The following is a 13,250-nucleotide window of genomic DNA, read 5'->3' on the forward strand; positions in this document are numbered from 1 at the left end:
GATAGAAAAAAAGTGGTCCCCAGCCTTGGTGCTTCCCTGCACCTTTGGGCATGTCATCTGCCACGTGCTCCTTTTCTGACTCTGGGCTTGGCAACATAACTTGTTCTGGCCGGTGGAATCATGGCAAAGGTGATGCAAGGAAAACCCTGGAAAGCACTTATGCAACCAGGGCTGGTCACCCCTCTCATCCCTCCACCACGAGGACATGACTGGGTCGGCCTGATGGAGGATGAAAGGCATGAGGAGTAGAGCTGCGTCACCCCAGGTGTCCTTGCTGAGGTCAGCCATGATCACTCAGTGGCCAAGCAGACCCTGTCAGCGAGCCTGGCCATGACAAGCAGCCCCACAAAGCCAGCCACCCCAGATGTGCCAGCCACAGCTGCTTTTTACCGTGTGCCACTGAGGCTGTGGTTACTAGTTTCGTGGCACTGCTATGGCAATAGATGATTGGCGGACTTGGTGCCCGGGGGAGAGCGGGTCTTGGCAGTGGGCAGCCTGGCTTTGGATTTCAGCTCTGCTGCTTGGAGCGTGATTCTTTTTGAGACTCAATTTCCTTATCCTTACTGTGAGGTAATAGTATTTTCCTCATTTCCTCATAGGGTTGCTGGCAGGTGAAACCAAAGCAAAATAAAGCTGCTGGGACAGTGGGGACCCTAGATGATGTGCAAAGATGTGGCTTCTCAGTGCGCTGCTCCAGAGAACCTGCAGGGGCGCCAGGCCCGGGTCCAGGGGGGCCGGTGCCTTTCACATCAGCTCAGAGTAAACACAGAGGCCAGAATGGGCTGGTTCTACCCTGTGAACTGCTGCTTCCCTAATTCTCTGGCCCAGTATTATTAAGCAGAATGGGGAGCCCCTTGAAAAAAAATGAATTCATGCTGCTTAAATCGAGAGACTGAAAAAAGGCAAAGCCAAGAGTGTCCTCTGGGCCTGTGGCTTCGCCAGGCGGATGGCGTGAACTAGGGGAGAGCTTTGCTGTTGCCTGGGGACGGGTCTGGTTCAGATCAAGGTCCGCAGGGCGCTGCGCGGTGGCTGGCCAGGCGGCGTGTGCGCGGACTCCGCTGGCCGCCTGCCTTGCGCCTGTCCTTTTGATGACAGATCATTCAGGAAACGCGACTTTTTCCCTAGGAGGCTTTGCTTTGTCACTTGGCCTTCTTTTCTGGGTCCTTTCCCTGCTTTTGAAGCCATTGTCTTCTCGACATGACAAATGTACTCAGGTAAGCTTCTGGCTAATTGTCTCAAGGGAGGAGGAGAAATAGTCAACCCAAAGCTGAAATTCAGAGCAATTAACTCTATATATTCTGAGAAGCTAGGAGATGCTCTTTGCAAATTTCTATTCATTTAGGGAAGGGTTTTCTTTCCCAGCGGAATGAACTTTGTTTTCTACAAACTCCAGTTCCCTTCCTCCCTCCTCCTCTGCTCCTGCCCCAGATAGCTCATTTCTTTTTATCTTCTCTGATGGTAGCAGGGGGGTGACAGCAGTGAAATGCACCAGATTCTGCGCTCCCTCATTGCATGACCTTTGCGAAACCACGTGGCTTTTCTGATCTTCAATTTCTCACCAGTGCATGACATTTCTATACGATTTTTTTACACATTTTTTAGGAATGAAAAACAATAACTCATTATTATCTCAAACAGCCCCATGGATGGCTGGGGCCCCGCTGGGAGGTCTTTTCTTGGGCATCAAATAGTGGCTGGGGAGAGAGGGCTCCACCGGCTGGCGGGGCTGGCGCTCTCACTCCAGGTCCTGGAAGCTCAGAGTCAGTGCAGCCCCCGGCCTTGGCTTCTCCATGAGGCCGGCTTCTCTCAGCCTGGTGTCTGGATTTTGAGAGCGAGCATTTCAGGACAGGATATTCCAAGACACCTGGGTGGAAGCTGCCAGGCTTCTAATGACTTAGACCTGGAGGTACCGGCGCATCACTTTTGCTACAATATTAGGTTTCTTTTGATGCTAAAATTTTATGATTTCAAGACCTCAATCTTCTGTTTTCTGCAACTGAATCAGATATGAGTTTATGAAGCTGAGCAGAGAGCCAGCTGGGACTGGGTTCAGAGGGGACCTTGTCTCATGCTAGAAACTCCAACATATAAGAGCTGCATCATCCTAATTGTCTGGGGAGGGAGCCGGGGTAGCATGTCATCTAGCGGTGCCTGAATGTTCTTTCGGTGCCCACCCCGGCTTCTGAATCTCTCTGCCCCTCTCTCCACCCTGCCGCTCTCCCCCGCAATGCAATTATGATGTTACGCTTGTGTTAGTCATGTGAGGGTGAGAAAGAGAAAATACAGTTCCTGCTTTTTTATCTAGATGAGAAGACAAGCTATGGGGAGAGAAAAAGATCGCTAGGCACAACAGTGAGTGTTAAATGCCAACCGGGTGTCACAACCGGAGAGTGCTAAGCAGCGTCAGAGGCAGAGGGGAGGGCGGGGGTACTCATCCTAGAGGAGGTGACCTGAGTCTTGAGGGGCCAGTAGGAACTCACGTAGGGAAGGCATGGCAAAACATGAGGGACAACATCAAGGAGCAGCAAACTACCCCAGGATGTGGCAGGAGATGTCGGCAGAGTCAGGCAGGGCCTTGGGGGACAGACAACGACGTCCCAATTTGCCTGGACCAGGACACAGAAGCCCAGGCAGATAAAGGGACTTGACTGAGGTCATCGAGCTTGTAAGTCAGGACTTACAAGTGACCAAGTGACCAAGTCAGGGTTTGAACCCGGGTCTGTCTGATTTCTCAGTCGCATCTGTAGCCACCTGCCACCTGACTTCATTTGCTGTCATTGCGTTTCCCAGCACCCTCCTTTGATTCTCCAAGATTCCTGGCAGATGAAGGGTGTAGCTTTTCTGCACCATTTATTGTAATGACTTCAATTAAACCATCTTGTGCTGGATCAGTGAGCAGCTCTAGGGAATCGATGAACAGGGCCGGCTACCAGGGAGGCAGAGTCTCCTCCTCTTGTCCCTCCAATCCCTGGGCTGAGCTCCTGTCCCCGAGCCTGGGGAGGACTCAAGAGCAGGAAATGGGGGCTGGGGGTAGGCGTCAGGTCACAAAGAGACAAGGAAGCAGATGTCTATTACCTTCCAGATGTGGAGGGTGTGTGGTCAGCTCTGTGTGCTCATCCTCCCTGGCGCTGCCCACGGCTGCCCTTGCCCTGCTGCCTCCCTGAGAAACTTGGATTTTCAGCTGCAGGACCAGGATGCAGAGCCACCCCCACTTGGCTACCCTCAGTGCAGGCACAGTATGCAGTGGACTTTGACCCCAAGGAGAGGAGCCGACGACGGGCCTGTCCTAATTTGCTGCCTGATCTTGGGCAAGTGGCTTCCACCCAGGCTTCTTCTGGGAAAAGCAACAGGGTAGAAACTAGTTCCACTAGGCTGTTACTCTCTGTGCCCTCTAATGTAGGGTCCCCCTTCTTTGTCCTGCTCTGTTCTGTGTCTCAGGAGGCTGACCCCTGTGTAATGAATCAGTGGGTGCCAGGTGCCAGTGGCTCCAGTTTGGTTTGGTTACTAGAGCCATTGGCAGGAGGCTGGTTGGCAGGAGGACAGAGGTTGGAGTGTTTCTTCCTCTTTGCTTTATTGCAGGGGTTGTGGGAGTCTGCTTGGCCACAGCTGATGATGTCAAGCAACCCTGTCTGCCCCAGCCCTCCCTGGGCTTCAGTAACACTGCTTTCCCCTTGGCCCTTTAGGCCTGGGGGTGGTTTCCATTTGTTCTTAGTCTAGGGGCTTTTCAACACCCCTTCTTGGTGCCTTTAATCCGCCCCGTCCCTTTGTAAATCGCCCCTCCACTTTACTGTCTCTTTGGTGGATCTTGCTGGTATATTTTCTGCCTGTCTTGCCACAAAGCTCCAAGAAGGCAGGAACCATGTTTTATACTTTTTTCTGCTGTATTATATATTGTATTGTCAGGGGTTCCAGAATCTATGACAGTGACATGAACACTTAATATATCCTTGTTGATTGACAATTAAAAAAAAAAATGTAAGTCTGCACCAGATATTGCTGTGTAACAAAGTACCCCCATACCCAGTGCTGTTTCTGGGTGGGATACTTCTAACTCCCAAATCTTAGGAGTTTATGAAGGGGAAGATGCAAGGAGGTGGCTGACTCATAGGGTGTCCAGGCCAGGGGCTCCCAACTCCTCAGCAGCTTTTTTTTCTTCCTTTATAATCAACTCCCACAATTTTGCTTGTTTGTTTTTTTGTTCTAGTCCAACCACATGGAGGTATAACTTTCTAATGGAAAACCACATCTGTTCAAAGCACCATGAGGTGAGGGCCCTCCTTTCTGTCAGCTCTGTTCTGACAATTTTCTAATTGGCCTCCAGCGTCTGTTCTCATCCCTGCAGATCCACAATCTCTCACATCAGTTGATGTCACTCTCGTGCTCAAAATCCTTGACTGGCACACCTTTGCCTCAAAGTCAGAGCCCACACTCCTTGGAGTAACAAATGAGACCTTCATGAGCTGGAATGGAATGCTCCAGGCTCAGCCGCTCATGCTGGCCCATTCTCCAGCCACAAAGAACTCTTTACTTGAGCCCTCCCCTCCAAGCTCCCCACCCTGTGTTCCCAGGCCCAAGTACCCCCTGTGCCCTTATGTCATTGACCTTCAGCATCCCTCTGTGCTCACACATTCCCCTTGGCCATAAGCATCAAGCTGAAGGCCCCTGGGGGTAGGGGTGGGGCTCTTCCCTGATGGTGCTCACTTCTAGCAGGGTGCCTTCTCTCTGCTCATGTGGGTATTTCTGCTATTGTGCTTATCCTGGACCACAAATGCCACCCTAGCTCAGTCACCCCCTGTCTCTCCCCACCCGTGTTCCTGTGGCTGAGACCTAGGCCTTAGGTAGGTGAAGACTCAGGCCGGAGGGGCCTCATAGATGGTGATGGGGACCACTGGAGTTTGGGGCTTATCCTAAACAGGCAGTGGGGATGATCTGGGTGGAAGGCAAGGGTCTCTTTTTGTAAGTAGAGGTGGGAGTAAGAGAAAAATATTTCTGTATGCTTCAGTCAATAGGTCTTTGCTTTATGAAAACAATCCTGCCTCCTGTGAATAATATAATCTGGCAGGGAGGGAGGGGGAGGGAGGAAATGGCAGGTGGGTCCCGGGAATGCTACTGAGGTGAGTTCAGCTGTTAGCATTTCGCCACAGCTTGGAAAAGGGGACAGAAGACTCTGGATTGAAGCTGAGAGATAATTTCATACTCAGGAGCTGAGGTGCACGAGCTTTCGGAGACCTCGCCCAGGACCTCAGACACCCCCATATCTTTTTTTTTTTTTGTGGGACCCTCACCGGTGGCCGGGGATCGAACTGGCGCTGCAGAGGCTGTGGGCAGCCTCGCAACCCAGCGCTCAACCGCTGCGCCACCAGGGGAGGCCCACCCCCATATCTTCTAAATTAGCACGGCGCTCTACTTGTCTCTTCTGCCTCAGTTTACTCCTCTTACTGATTGGCCAGGTTCTTCCACCCAGTTAACCCCTGTTCCTACTGGGTTGGCCGTTGGCTCACCAGCCGCAGTATCACATGGGATTGGCTGGCTTCTGGAAGGCCCAGCAGGCTTGCCTGATGCCACCATTAGATTCTTCCTCATTAAACAAATGAATCACAATCCTAATTAATTTGAGCAACAGAATTTATGTAACTACTCCCAGCAGGGTGTCTGCTCTCAGTCAGTAGCGAGATTAATTCCTCTCTCTGGGAAATTCCAGCAGTGCTGGTCAATAAACCTTAATGATGACTGAAATCTCCCATCTGTCTCTGCTCAGGGCAGCTAACCCCTGCTAACCAGATGCCCAATTGGCTTGACATGGTGCCCCAGACACCGAGAGGACAAGCACAAGATTCGCCCAGCCTGGGCCACGGAGAGCACACAGTAGGTGTTCAATTACGTCCAGGCACGGCCCATTCTAGGGTCATTCTGAATCACTTTAACTCCACAGGAGGTGTTCAATTTCTATTTATGGAATGAATAAAAGAGACTGTGCTGGGATATTTATAAAACGGTCTCAAGTTCCTGAATTGCAACCAAGCCCCTCCCTCTCAGTTCACCCTTTACTCCTTCTCCTTCCCACGACCATACCCGATTCAGTCTTTTTATTGTTTTCAACTTTCTGGACTTGGTTCTTAATGTTCCCTGCCCTTGAACTGTCCCAGCCTCTCTCCAAAACAGCCCCACGCTGGCTGCATGGGAGGCAAGGGTAGCGAAGTGGAAAAGTATTCCAGAATTAGCTCTAATTCCAGCTCTGCCACTTACTCATTGTGCTTCACCTCTCTGTTCTTAACCTTTTCCTCATATGTGAACCACCTGAGGTTCTGAGAAAGATTAAATAAGAAAACCTGGTGAAAATGTATTGCATGGCACCGGATTCATTTAATTAGTGACAGGCGGGGTTTTAGGCAACAGGGAGGAAGCAGTGCTCAAAACAAGCATTCTGTTCCCACAGAATTTCATTTCTAGGAGACAATAAGCAATAGAGCAAATATGAAAGATAATTAGAAGTCAGTGCTCAAAGGAAAAAAAAATGTTGTGGAATGTGTCTAAAGGCTGCAACTCAGATTTGTTTGAGTTGAGACCCAAATGACAAAGCAAAAACCCCACAAAGATCTGGGGCACAGTATCATGGATGGACAGCAAAGCAGTGCAAAAGGCCTGAGGTGTGAGTGAGCTTCACCTTGTCAAAGGGCTAATTTTCTGCAGGATTGAATAATTTGCCCAGTGGTGCCCACCTCAGAGTTGCTGTGTGAACCTAGGTCTTAAACCAGGCAGCTTAAAAGAGAAATTTTGGCATCATCCCCACAGGTTAGGGGAAAACAAGCCAGCAGGAGGACAGCAACTTAGCCCCCCTCCATTCCCCACCCCGCCCCCTACAGCCCCAAATCCCTATATGTTCTTTCCCCTTGTAGAGTTCTCCGCTGTACCCCGTCCTCTGACGCTGCCCTTATATGCTCCACCTCCAGGCTCAGGTGTGCTCACTTACATGCCCACCTCACACTCCAGGTGACCACCATCACGCACGCGCACCCTGAGCCCATGCTCGCAAGCGCCTCCTGCATTCAAGGCCGCAGGTGTTAGCCACAGAGGCCAACAGCGAAAAAGCCTGAGCAATCTTGACTTACCCTACAGACCACCACCCCTACCGCTCCCCCCGTGGCTCAGCTCCAGTTCCCTTTTCATTTGCAGCAGGGAAGAACCGACCACTTTCACAATTTGTTGTGTGTCTGATTGTATGGATCATTGCTTAAAATAAAACATTGTATAACAAAATAAAAATCAGTGATAATTCCAACCTCTTCTGGAATTTTTGGTGTTTTTCTTGAGACGATGAACATCCTGCACTACAATTTTGGAAGAGGCTTTTTCCCTCCTGTCATGCCAAAAAGTTTTCAAATGCGTTTTTAACAGTTGCATAGTAGTTAACTACTGGGCTAGCCCAGGTGTGACTACCGTAAGGCTTTCATTACTAGAAATAACACAGGGAACCTTCTTACCTGGGAACCTTCTTACCTGTTACATAATGTCCCCACTGAGTACAGCAACATGCCCCCACTTTTCCAGCCCCTGCATCTGTGTCTTATGTATCAGGGAACCCCTTTTCTTTGCTGGTAGGGAGCAGGGATATTTATGCCCCCCAAAAACCTGCCCGGGAGTGTGCAGCGGAGTTCATGTTCGCTCTGGGACAAGGATGCTGTCATACTTTCCCACCTGTACCTTCATTCCCAGCCTCTCCTGATCGTTTTTTGGTCCCAGCAAGGATACAAAAGGGAAAGGAGGAGGAAGAAGGAGGAAGGCAATTTAGTGTTACATTTGGAAACAATGAACACTCCAATCTTACTTCAGGCACATGAATATGATTTAATATTTTAGTACACAGACTGGCAGGAAGGTGAGGGGCCTCAGTATGCCAGAGTCTAAGGTGACTGTGTTTTGCTTCTGTAGAGGCCTGCCACGGGAAGCATGGGAGGCAGGTGTCAGTGGTTCTAACGTCTGGGGGTGATGGGTTAGAGTGGGGTGCACCCATCTGTAGCAGGCCTGGAGAACAAACCCGGTACCAAAGTGGTGGTTGAAAGGGCATTTGAGGATAGGCGGCGGCAACGTCTGCTCCTGCTAGGGTAGACGAAAAGGGGTCTAGCTCTTATGGTGGATGCTCAGGTTCGGGGGTGCTCCTCTGGATGACCTCCATGTCACAACTTCCCCGGCTCCTGTTTGGCCTCAGAAAACAAAAGCGAAAGAAAAGAAAATCAGGCCAGAGAGAAAGACATGACAGATGGAACAGAGTGAAAATCAAGAAAAAAGAGACAGAGTGGGCAAAGTGGGGAAGGTGGTTTGAGAAGTACAATCTTTTACGGTAGAAACCGAAGTCGCAAGAGGTGCTCTGGGTCTAGACAACTGAATTCTACCTGTGCAGCTGACAACCTGTAATCCATGGGGTACAGTGTCAAGTGCTCGGATGCCCCATAGGTCAGAGAAGTAGCTTTGTCAACAGTACTTTACAGACCATCCCTCTAAACTGATTTGGTGTCCTCTGGCTGAAAAGCAATTTTTCAAACTTTCAGGAAACTGATTACTTCTCAGTGGAGCAGCAAGAGAGAGCCTGGGCCAGGAAGCCCTTCCTGAATTTCTGGCAAAGAAGTGAAAAATGGAAATTGGAGTGGACCGGGCTAGCCAGACAGTGGGAGAAGGGAAGCCTTGGGAAGAAGGATTTTGGGGAAAGTAAAGGAGGGAGGAGGGGGGGCTGGCTAGAGGAGACAGAGCTCTACTTCTCTCCCCCACTCACCTCTTGCTGCCCAACAATTACTCTGCATTCCCGCCTGGCTGTAGAAAATGACATTCTAGTATCCACTGGAAAAGCCCCACAGTCATTGTCAGCTGTTGCAGGTGGTGCTGCTGGAGAAAATGGAGATGGCAGCAAAGCAGGGCCACCTCCTCTGTGGCAACAGATCCTTGCTCAACTTGATGAGAATGAACTCTTCAAAAGGACCTTTTATAGCAAACTACAAGAAAGAGACAAAACAACCCATAAATGGGGCTGGAGGTGACTCTTCAGTCTCCACAGCTGCCCCTCACCTCAAACTTGTTTGCCCAGACAGCAGACCACAATGCTTCCTTTGTCTTTTGAGCCCAAATTCAGAGGCCCTCCTAGTAAGCAAGTGCCTCCTGGTTGGCCCTAGGCTTCTCCCTCAGGCTGGAAGTCACCCCTCCTTATCCTGGAGAGCAGCCCCTGCTCTGGCTCTGGGAAGTGCTTCTCCACCGCCCACCTGTTGTCTCCCTGATGCTCACAACCGAGGTTAAGCTGGCTTCTCCCTTTCTTGGGGCACAGTGTCTTCCAAGATATGAAAAATAAAAGGGGTCAGAGCGATCATGGGGTACCAAGCACTTCTTAAGAATCAGCAAGTGAGGTCGAGTATGTGAGGGAGACTAACCAAGAGCAGCCTTAACACTATTCCCATTATTATATTTTTTAAGATTTATTTATGCATACAAGAGCTGGGGTACAGGCCAGAGGTGTGTGTGTGTGTGTGGGGGGGGTGTGAGAGGATTCTCCAGAGACAGAGTGGGGAACAGAACAGGTAGATCTATTGAAACACACTGCTGAGGGGAGCAGCGGGCGAGTCAGGAGAGGTCTGCTGCGCCATGTGGGTTGCTCCCTGACTGGCCGGGTATCGAACTCGTGCTGCAGAGGCTGCGTCTTAACCCCTTGAGCCACCAGGGAGGCCCAACACTACCCCCATTATTAAACCCCAGCGCTGAGATGGTTCTAGGCCCTTTCCCCAGAGTCTCCAAAGATCCCAACCTGTGTGTGGGTCTAGGCTGACTCGACCTTCTCCACGCTCCTCCCCAGGTCCCCCTGCGCATGATGTACCGGCCCCAGCGCGCAGAGCATAAGGTGGGGCGAGCCCCACAACCCCCGGGCTCAGAGAACCGTTAACATGGCCTCCAAGCCGCGTTTCCTGTCAGGGGTCTGCTCATTGGCCCAGCATAAGTGATTGACAGGTGAGCAGTCCAATGAGCGATGAGTCTGGGAAGCCCGCGGCCGTTACCGGTCGCCCTGGTTGCCCCAGCACGCGCCCTGGAGTAACGGCTCTGGCCCTCGGCTTCCGGCCGTTCATGCTCAGGGGCCTGTGGCCGCTTGGGGAAGGGTGAAAGGCGATTTCTCTCTCAAAGAAAGAGCACATGAGGGCATCTAAAAGTACAAAACGAATCCCCCAAAAGAATATAGGGCCGTTATACGGAACAAGCCACTAAACAGAGGGGGTTTGATGCTAAAAAGTGTCGGTGGACAGTGAGCGGGCGGGAGAAGGAACGGCCGCTGGGGATGCTCAGAGGACCTGGTAGTGCCCAGAGGGCAGGCGTTTAAGGGGTCTGTTGCAGCTTCTGCAGGCTGTATGAAACACTGGGGCTATTCCTACAGCTTGGATGGGTTCTGGGACCTGGGTGAAATGATGGGGTCCCTGCTAAGGGCTCTAAAAGCCCTGGGGTTGGAGACCCGGCTAGTGGGTTGTGGTTGTGGTGTTCTGGCCAATGGAAATGGTCTCTCTGCAAAGGCCTCTAAGTAAGAGTGGCTTGGGTGGTGAAAGGGGAGGCCTCGTCTGTGAGATGATTCCTTCAAGTATGTAGGATGGCTGGAGCACAGGAATGGAGTGATCTATCTTTTAAGGGTACAGCTGCAGATAATGTGGCCTCTGGAACAATGGCTGGACACCCTCAGGAAGCTTTTAGAAGACAGAGTCAGAGATGGCAAGAGATGAGACAGGAAGTTAAAGAGATGACAAAGGAAAGAGGGGATTGCAGGGACTTAGACTAGACTCCCCAGCACACACGTGCTTGGTACATAGTTGACACTCAGTAAGTGTTAGCTATCACCATTATTATTCTTGCTCCTCTTACGGAGGAACTGAGTGAAGAAGTAAAAGGGAGAGCCAGGAAAACAAGCCATTTGGTTGATTTCTCTGTCTTCACCTGTGGTCATGAGAATCGCGGGGGCCATCCCACCACTGGGGGATGAGAAGGGAGGATTGAACTGAAGAGTAAGAGTGTTGGTGTGTGCTCAAGCTGGGAGTACAAAGGATGGGAAGTAGGAATTTAGGGGAGATTGTCCTTCTCGAGTCTATCTTAAATGGGGCCTGTTACAAGTGAGGCAAGAGAGGGAGGTGCAGGTGAGGACAAGAATGGGAGGTGGTGTGGGCAGCACTGGATGAGCTGTGTCACCTCATGCATAACAGCTGTGGTCATGGCTAAGGTGGGGCCGGGGGGAGGAGCCCACCTAGTTGTCTCCTGTGAAAAGGAAATGGTAAGATTCAAGGCTTGACTGGAAATTCCCATCAGTCATTGTCACAATTGTCAACTTACTCAAGGGTCACAACTGGGGGTGAAAGGGAAGAACTCTCCTTGGTGGCTCTGAGACCAGGAAAACCTATTTGTCATATTCTAGTTGACAGGGAGGGTGTCTATAAATGAAGTTTCCTGAATACTCTGGAGAGTACGTAATACTTACAGCTCATAAAGTTTTGAACAGAAAAAAGGAAACTTCCTGCATCACACCCATTTCCCTGGGCCCTGTCCTATCCTGGCTGGCTTCTGTGTTCCCTTTATCAAGTCATTGCATCAGTGAGCTTTACTGAGCTTGCAGAGTGGGCAGTGTTGAGGTAGCTAAGAGAAGGTGATGTTGAAGGAGGAGTGAAGAAATGCTTTTGAGTCCCGGAATCACCCTTACTTAGGGGTCTGTTGAGGGCTGGGGAACCACAGGCCCACAATTGAAGTACAAAGTCAACTGGATTAGCTACTCAGGCTAAGGGGCTCTGGCCCATAGTTCTGGGCGGGGGTGGGGTGGGTGGGTGGAGGAAATGTAGAGGGAGCTACAGTAGGCCAGGTATGAGAGGGGGGAGAAACGGGGAGAAAAAGACAAGGGTGAGAAGGACTGAGGCAAGATGGAGACCCGTGACAATAATTAGGCGCAGAGCTTGGACTGAGAGAGCTGAAAGAGCCCTGAAATGAGCTAAATTATAACTTGACTTGCTAAGTCTTCAAAGTCTTTTTTTTCCCACTAAATATGGTTCTTCTAATTTACAAAGAAAATTTTATAGAGCTGTCAGAGTCTTCCAAGATTCCAGCATTTACTCACTTACACCCATTTTCTATTCTTTACACCCTCAGAATCTTACTGATGCCCAAGGCAATTCCTGATGATCTTATCATGGGGTTCAGATCTGGATGGGGAGATGAGATGGACAATGAGGAGCTTGTCAGAGTCAGACCCAAAAAATCAACTTCTGCAAGATGCTCTCCCCTCCATAGATCAAGGATGAAACAGGTGGAGAGGAGGGAATGAGCTACTGGGGAGCAGCCGTGTCCATCATGCCTGGATGTGGCGAGGCTGGGGCATCACGGTTGTGTCACTGAGGCAGTGGCGGTAGCATCACGAGAGGCATGGAGGGAGCCCATGTTGGCGGGCGAGTAGTAGACTGGTCCTTGATGAAGGCTAATTTCTAATGATCTTGGATGTTTTTCCCACAGTCAGGGGCTGGGGATGTTTCTGGTCAACAACTTGAGTTGGATCCCAGGCAGGAGACCAGTGGGGATGGACAACCTGGACCAGAAGGACACAGTTACTGAGCAGGGACCTGAATCCAACTCTTCCCACCCCTCAGAGGGAAAGCAGATAGGCCAGTGAAGGTCATGGTTGAGTCAGGCGTGGAGACAAAGAAATAAGTACGTGGAGGTGAAAGAGGCCAAAAAAAAAAAAAATCCCAGAGCACACAGAGAGGTGGACTCCCATCAAGCAGATTCTTCAAGTCCTCTCAGAGGTCTCTTTCTCTTCTTCCTCCTGAGATGGTCCTCGAACATCGTGGCTCTTCAGAATGGGCCCACGGCTTTCTGGGGCTTCAGAAAATGGCCGTCATTCTTTACGGGGCTCCCTTGAGCACAACCCTCTCAGTGTGGGGGAAGCACAGTCTTCACAGAAACTGGGTTTTCAGCGAGGGAGGGTTGCCTGCGTGGTGGGTTGTCTTGTGGGAAATTGGCCAGGAGGATGATTGACCAGCCAGGAGCTAATTACCCCCTGATCTCACCCATCTTACCCCCAGCTTCCCTCCACCAGCAAGAAGTAGTGATGTGGACAGGTGGCCACTAGGAGAGTTTGGGGAGCTGGCAGGGGGCTGGGGGCAGTCAGCTAGGCAGAGAGGACTTATTCTGAAGGGAGAAACACAGTATGGCTAGAGGGGAGGTGGGTGTGTGGATCCGTAGCTTCTTCGGTCCTTCTC

At 50.8% G+C, this 13,250-nt stretch overlaps 1 long non-coding RNA gene across 1 annotated transcript; it reads right to left on the minus strand.

Moving 5' to 3' along the window:
- Positions 1–7,801: 7,801 nt before the first annotated feature.
- On the minus strand, positions 7,802–9,933 carry LOC119254525 (uncharacterized). The gene is made up of 3 exons (XR_005127293.2): positions 9,785–9,933; positions 8,768–8,984; positions 7,802–8,201 (listed from the first exon to the last, which is right to left on the minus strand). It is a non-coding gene; the product is annotated as an uncharacterized LOC119254525 (long non-coding RNA).
- Positions 9,934–13,250: the final 3,317 nt, after the last annotated feature.

Source organism: Talpa occidentalis, unplaced genomic scaffold (assembly GCF_014898055.3).
Source record: "Talpa occidentalis isolate TD23 unplaced genomic scaffold, MPIMG_talOcc4v2.1 talOcc4.3, whole genome shotgun sequence".
Lineage (NCBI taxonomy): Eukaryota > Metazoa > Chordata > Mammalia > Eulipotyphla > Talpidae > Talpa > Talpa occidentalis.